General features: G+C 37.5%; 1 protein-coding gene across 9 annotated transcripts in view; it reads left to right on the top strand.

Moving 5' to 3' along the window:
- Positions 1 to 3,294: 3,294 nt before the first annotated feature.
- The window catches only part of LOC121383195 (alpha-adducin-like), a 67,535-nt gene continuing 62,814 nt past the window's right edge, over positions 3,295 to 8,015 (top strand). For 8 of the 9 annotated variants that reach the window (XM_041513064.1, XM_041513063.1, XM_041513061.1 and 5 more), the window contains exon 1: positions 3,295 to 3,445. The gene's annotated coding sequence lies outside the window, so the exon portion shown is untranslated. Of the gene's footprint in view, positions 3,446 to 3,871; positions 3,895 to 8,015 lie in introns of those variants that run through there. The other variant, XM_041513056.1, reaches the window with a different exon arrangement.

Below are 8,015 nucleotides of genomic sequence, written 5' to 3'. Positions count from 1 at the left end.
AGCCTTAGCTCCATCCAATCTCTCCAAACCAACAAATCCACCAGACCAGATATCCTAGCAGCTATCCATAATAAACTTCAGGAACTAAACCAACTTAACCTAACAGTAGTATTCGAATGGGTCCCAGCTCATGTAGGGATAATTGGCAATGAAATAGCAGACTATGGAGCCAAAACTGCACTCTCAATCACTAGTACAATTACTGCACTACCATTAGGAATAACAGAGCTAATGTCAAGCAAACTGGGACCTTACAAACAATACATGGCACTATAACATCAAGCCACTAGTCAACTCCATCAGACTTAAACACCTAAACACTCATGTGGATAAGCTAATCACTAAATTACGCTTAGGTAAATCTTCACAGCTCAACAGCTGCTCCTTTACCAAACCAAATCCTGAATGCGAATGTGGCACCCGGGAAGATATGGAACACTATCTCCTGGATTGTACGCTACACAACATTCAGAGAAAACTAATGTTAGAATCAATAATCGAAGCCAACCATAATAAACAAATCACGCCTAACTTCCTACTTAACCCGGATAAATATCTAAAACTTAAAACCTTCAAAGCAGTTTATCAATTCGTCCAGTCCACCAAACCAAAGCTATAAATATGCGCCACCCGACTTACGCTTCTCGCCTCGTCCCTTGTGGATAGGGGCACGTTAATAGAGTTGCCAGTTGCCCCGTCTCGCCTGTGACTCCCCGGAAGGAAGAGCGACCTTATGCATTCGACCACGAACATTCACTCCAACCCGGGGAGAGAACGGCGCAACGACAAAAGCATAGATATACCTATAAATAAGGGTAATAATAATAAATGCCAACTACTCAAAACCGCCCGCCTGTACACCCCTTGGATGGAAGAGCGTCCTTAAGCAATCGACCAAACAGGCACTTCAACCTAGGGGTCAACGGCGGGAAGGTAAGAAGTAGTAGTATAAACCACTAGATACTAACCAAATTAGCAATAATTCAAAACCACCCGCCTGTACATCCCTTGGATGGAAGAGCGACCTTAAGCACCCGACCACAAGCACTTCAACCCAGGGATCAACGGCGGGGCGGTAGCGAATGATAACAACAAGTAATAGGTTTAATGTAAATATTTAATATGTTTTATATGTTTATATGTTCTAAAAATCGTGTTTGGCAATTGGTACATAACACTCCCAAATGTTCTAGTGGCCCTAAAAAGGGCCGTTGGGACACTAACGAGGCTGGATAGCCTCCCGAATGCGGAAAAAGTATTTCCGCATCCCCCTGGCATTAAAGTGAACGCCATCAGCCAGAAAGTCATCCGGGTACCACGTAGACAGGGGGACCAAATCCCGCCTAATAGACTTCTTTATCTTCCAATTCACCGCATTTCTTAATGTGTTGAACAAAATAGGATCGAGATTGCAGCAAACCAATTGGATAAGCCATTAACTAATCAACTTAGCCAAGCAATCAACCAGGATAAGATAATTAATTACCACCTTCTTTTTTACAGCACGCCCATTGGTCCAATCCAGCCAACCACGATCCAGGAAAAACCACATGTATATATCGCACAATTCATGTACTCGCACCATGCACTTTATTACTAGTGAATAAAAGACCACGGTAAGTCACTTAGGGCACAGAAGAACAGCTGAAAGCCAGAGAACCGAAGACAGACCAAGTAAGACAATAAGCCAGTATATCTCAGGGGTAAGCCCAACAAACTACTCTATACAATTGCTGACACATTATATATTATTCATCTTCACCAGTCATTTCATCCTTTTTCGGGGGGCGGGAATCAAAATTAACTAGTACGCCAGGGTTGTGTGTGTGACTGAAAGTTGTGTTACCTGTGACTAAACTGTTCATTAGTAATAAAGTTAACTATGCTATGCACTAGGCTTTTTAACCAATACTTACACTATAAGGGCTCGCCCTTCAAATTAGATAACTAGAATAGACTAATTCCCCCCCCCCCCGCCATTGTGTTAACAACGCTACACAAAGGCGGGGGGGGGGGGAGGGGTGGTCATGATGACCGTTGGAACCATTACAATAGGGACGTAAGACAATAAGTACAACCTAAACACCAAACTAGGATTTATACACAGACTACTTGCTCACCGCAACAGTACACAGGATGCATTGACTAATGATAACAATGCATCCGCCCCCCATTTAATGGCCCAGCACGTGCTCCAATAAGGAACCGAACAAAAGAATACCGGTTCCGAGTACACAATTGCAATGCACCCGAGGGAGGCCGAACAAAAGAATATCAGCCTCCCCCACCCAATCCCCAAATACTTGCTGCTGGAAAATGTACTTGGTGTCACTAAGGAGGAAACGGAGGCCATGCCAACATCAGCACGTCGATCACCCCGGAACAAACCGCCTTGCCTGCCAGTGTCTACACAATTGCACGAGTCTCCTCTGGGTTGTCATGCCACGACCAGAAGAGGTCAGGACCCTACGTAAGGACCCTACGGACAACCTAGGGAGACAACCAGCATCGTTAAGGTCTATAAGTAACGAGCTACTCTCGATTCACTAACGAGTTACTCTCGATTCAAAACCTATACTAGCTCGATCATTTAACTTTCGACTGACCGTTCAAAATTGCGCCAAAATTACTCAACAAAACTGCGCACCTTTTCTCTTTGGCATTAACGGCTCCATTCAAAATTCCATAGCACCACCACCACCCCACCCGCCTGCCACCGATTCAATCGTGCTGCTGGTGCTCCTTTGCAGCTGCCAGTGCAGACGGTCCCTCCTCTCCCCCCCCCCACACCTTTCCTGTCAAGGCCGGCTCCTGTGCCCACGACAGGCGTGCGCTACAACAGCTTGTTCTGAATGTGCACGCAAAATCCTATGACCTGACCTGACCTGCTGGTTCAAATGAATTTTTTTTTTTAAGTTGATGATGGGGCCTAATAATCTACAAAGCTCTCTTAATCAACACCGCATCGTTCTTGAAAATATTTATGCATTGCACTGCGAGACAAACAATGTTGCGAGAATTTAGTGAATCAGGCCGTGTTCAAAATACTTAATCATGAAATTAGAATATTCCTGAAATTGCACCTTTAATTCGACTGCCTTCAGTAGCAGAATTCTATTTCCTGCTTATACCTCCCCCGTCACTTCCAGTAATTATGTTAGTATTGTACGCTGGTGTACATTGTATTTTGAATACGAATATACTTATTTACGATATTAAACATAGTAAAACAGTTTTTAAACCCAGCAGTTGTAATGTAATATACATATTCCGGAAAATAGTTTGTAAGACTGAATTACAATTCGCCTAACGACTTGTAAGACAACAAGTTGGAACAGCCTAGCTCTCTCGGATTCTTACCGATTTGCATATCAGGAAGCCCTTGCTTGAGATCTGGGTCAAATTGCAGGTTCTAATCTTTTGGATTGTGGCTGCTTTTTTCCAGGTAAGTAAATCATGTGTAGAAATGCTCCTGCTTGCATTTGCAGACACTATTAGGAGCTATAGTTGGTTCTGTTGCCATATCTTGATTGCAGGTAAAATCAGCCGTAAATGGAGAATGCGCAAGGATTTTTCCAGCACAGATGCCGGGTACGCTTACTTTATTTGCACCGCTGACCAGAATAAATGTGATTATTAGCCATTCATTTTACTTTTAACTGTTTGTACTTGTTTTCTGCTTATATATGATTGTAAATTTAGTTTGAATTCGTAGTGTTTTTTTATGCTTGACGTAAAAAGAGTTGTTGATTGCCGCCATTTTGAGATGAAATCGGCGTGTCCGCCATTACTGTCAGGTGTGAGTAACTCGCCGTCGAAAAAAACAAACCGCGCATACATCATGTCCAGTGATTACATTTGCGTGAAGCACAGAACTGCATGTGAAATCTACAGGTTGTTTTATAGATTTAATAAAATTTAACAAATATAGTTATAATGTTATGAATTTAATGAAGTGAAAAGGTAAAGTGTTTTACTGTTTATCAATTCAATATATTATATAGCCTGCTTTAAAGGCACATGTTCCTTTAAGTTTATATACTTTAAAGGCAAATGCTCCTTTAACTTTAGTACTTTAAAAAAGTTAATGTTTGTTTTGTTTAACAACAACGGAAGGACTTTCCTTTGGCACTGTCACTAACCCTAACTATTAATGATAAGTATTAAAATTTTATAATGTTCTTTATACATGACAGTGCCAAAGGAAAGTCCTACCACAACAACAACACTAGAGCACATTGCTTTATTAATCATTACTACATGACATTAGAATGATTAGCTTTTTGTTGTCAAATATTTGGTAATTTTGAGTTCTAGAGAGAAAACCTGCTACATTTTTCCATATTAGGAGCAAGGGATCTTTTATAATATGTACCATTTCACAGCCTTAAGTCTTGATGCATGGGCTGGAACGAGAAATGGGGATCGATCATAGACGACCGCACATAAGAAGTGTTTTTATCATTGGGCTAGGTCCCATCCCTTTAGTACCTTTATGCCAGATTTAAAAAATAATAATATAGAATCAACAATTTATTAAATTATTGTAAAATTTCATATAATGAAATAAAATTATTAATATTAATTCAGTTGTTTTCTTTCTACTTTTTTAATTATCATGACAACCAAAATATCATTTAGCACTACAAATTTTGTGTGAATGGCAAATAATAATATATTTTCAGAGCTAGCTCTAGGTGAACAGATAATTTGCCCAAATTATCTAAAAGATTTCCGATTTAAAGAAAACACAGACTTTACATGTATTTTCAACAAAATATTAATATCTAAGTGCACATGAAATTATTTCACCAAATTAAAATAAAATTCCCCATTGTTTACAAAATCTGTGTGCCAGAGCTAGCCCTGATTTGACACTTTATACACATATTTTAGATAGGATACAGGGAACATTTTGTTCAGTATTGCACCACGATTAACTACGCATCTTTCAGAGATCACTACCCAATTTTAAAACATTAAAACAGTACATTCTAATAAAAAATTTAACTAACTAGAAATATTACTAAACAACATTTTGAAAACAAATGTTCCCTGGTATATATTGATATAGCTATATGCTACATATACATGTATGTATGCTCACTATTTGGAAATGTTCACTCTTATTTTTTTTTAATACACTCACTTATGTACATGTATGTAATACCTAAATATAACATTCATTGTTAAAGAAAACATGCAACTTTATTTTAAAAATTGTTGCTTTGGTAGAAAGGCAAGACTGCAGTTTTGATTTGAGAACAATACTAATGCTAACAAGCACACTTGAAGCTTTCCTGTTTTAGTGGTTCACACCCAGCAATTAATACCATTTAACGTATTAGTCACCTACATTGTAATAAATCAGACCTCTTAGTTCCTGGGGAGCTATTGGTATTATACTTCAACTGGTTCACCATCACTCCACCGACAGGCTTTCTGCCAGAGGGTACAGAGGGTAAAATAATATACCCTACAATCATGGGAATTAATTAATATATTTGTACGAATTTTAGATAGATGATAATAAGAGAACTACTGTTTAAAATTTGGGAAAGTCCAGTGTCCGATTTCAGAACATTTCGAACCCCTAAATATTTGTTTATGGCACTTAGTATGTTTTGTTTTTATTACCTACCCTCAAATTATTTTCTTGCAGAAAGTCTACCTGAGGCTAATTAAAGGAATAATTTTTTTTGCTCCCCTTAGAAATTAGAATGTAAATTTGGTATCTATACAGTGATATTTTAAATGTCTCTCCTTGATATATATGTATTGGGAGCAATTAATCACTCCCCACAATTTTTTCATTTTAAGCTCTGGTAAATGCAGCATTTAAACTGTTTTATTGAATACAAATTAAAGGATCTATAGATTGTTTTTTTACGAGAATCCATATACATTTTTGTATAGTGTAGTTGACATCATCACTGAAGCCAGTTTTAAGTGTAAGATGAACTCTAAAAGATTGACTTTGGACACCTTTAAGTTAAGACCTAACGTGTTTTTTTGTTTTTTTATTGTGATGTAATGCCAAGTGCGTAATAGAATCTACTAGCACATGACTACATTTAAATTTCAAGTCCCAAGGTTAAATCAGTCGTGTGAAGCATACAGTCACCTAAAGGTTGAAAGGCAGCTGATAAACCTGACGCTTACATAATCATGATGGGGGTAAATGATGTGTAGTGAGTGTGTACTGTATATATATTTAGACAGGCACTTATCTCGGTTTTGTCTGTTGGGAAGTAATGGTTGTATTGATGCGAGAGATTGTTTCCGTTCATTATTATACCACTTGTGAATTCACAGAACTGGAGTGATAATGGACATTGAAGATATATATTTAAAAGCTTTATTTGTCCTTGAACCTGTAGATCAACCCCAGTGGCAGGGGTTGAAATTTAAATTTTTTTACCACTATCCCAAAGGAATAGTGAATTTAAAAAAACACTATTCCGTCTAAAAATGTACTATCCCTTCAATTATTAATGTACCACTAGTTTTCCTGACTGCTACTTCGCCCTGTACAACATTGTGTAACGAACAATTGTTTATATACCAGTCTATGCATTACTGCGTACTAGCTGGAATTACAAACAAACTCACTCCAGACATTAGTCTCGATCAAAAAGATGTTTATTTTGTACCGGTAAGTGCATGAGAAAGGTCTTAGTAGTGCGAGGATTTGTTCTGCAGAAAAATGTAGCTGAAGAAAAAGCGTAAGCGGAATAGTCGCAAACGATTTTCAGTATTCCGTGCTTTATTTTTCACTTTCATGACAGAATATTGGAAGAATTGTTTTACTATTCCGTTTCGAAATTTACTATTTGTGGAATAGCGTAAAATTCGACCCCTGAGTGGTTTAGTGTCTAACTTTGATCTGGTGAGATGCTATTTAGTGCTCAGTACCAGCTCCTCCCCAGAATGAGCTTTAATAGCTCAGTGGGGAGATAATAAAGCCACTGTGTCCACTGGCTTGTCTCTAACTGACAACTAACTGTTACTCACAGCATAGCCAGCCCAGATAGCTTGTCAGGCCTTCTGCCAGAAAATAATTTGAGGGTACTAATAGAAACAAAACAGATGATGAGTGCCCCTAATAAGTTTTTGGGTCAGAAGCATAGGATATTTGATCTATATTATTATTCTGGTGAAATCCTGGAGAAAAAAAACAGCAACCAAATTTAGTGCCAGATATTGTGTATCCTTTATGTGAAATGTGCTTTATTCCACCCATTGTATATAAAAAAAAGAGCATTATAAATAGTGGCCTCTAGTTTACATGTACATTTGTTGCTGCATAACACCCATTTGATTAGAACCAAACTAAAAAGGTATCAGTGTCAGGTTCATCAATAAATGATTATTTTATAGGTCATAGAACTTTAATTTCATGGAATACACTTTTTTGGTTCCGTGCCTTGTGATCATGGGAACTTTTCAGAAACTGTTTTTAAAAAATAATTATATATATATATATATATATATTATTTTCGTTGAATAGTCGTACTTGATATAATAACCATGGGAAACAAAATTTCTATTCTGTGAATTTACTGCTATGGTACCAGAAATGAGAGTTTCTGTGAAAGCCGAGGTCGTGTTTTGGCAATATATTGTAATTTACTTTAAATTGTTTGATTGGACAAGTTGTTAGAAGTGTTTACTTGTTCTACACTGGGAACATTAAATATTTTCAAAATCTAGATTAGTGATATTTCTAGTTAATTGAAAATTGATTATAAATCAACTATCGTTTAATGTTTCAAAATAGTGTAGCAATCTCTGGAACTTATATAACGAATCCTCGATGCAGTACTGAACACAATGTTCTCTTCTACACCGAAATCCACTTGTCTCCGACAAGCAGAGAATTGTTACGGTAGAGCCAAATTTATGTTATATTATTGCAAATCTGTCTAAAACATAACCTTATTGGGGTTAATGTTGCAATACGTAAAAAAAACTTATTGAGGTTAATGTTATGATGTGTTGGTTTTGCGGATGAC

This window comes from Gigantopelta aegis, chromosome 10, assembly GCF_016097555.1.
Source record: "Gigantopelta aegis isolate Gae_Host chromosome 10, Gae_host_genome, whole genome shotgun sequence".
Lineage (NCBI taxonomy): Eukaryota > Metazoa > Mollusca > Gastropoda > Neomphalida > Peltospiridae > Gigantopelta > Gigantopelta aegis.
The sequence above is the reverse complement of the archived record's forward strand: the minus strand, read 5'-3'. Positions and strand labels throughout refer to the sequence as shown.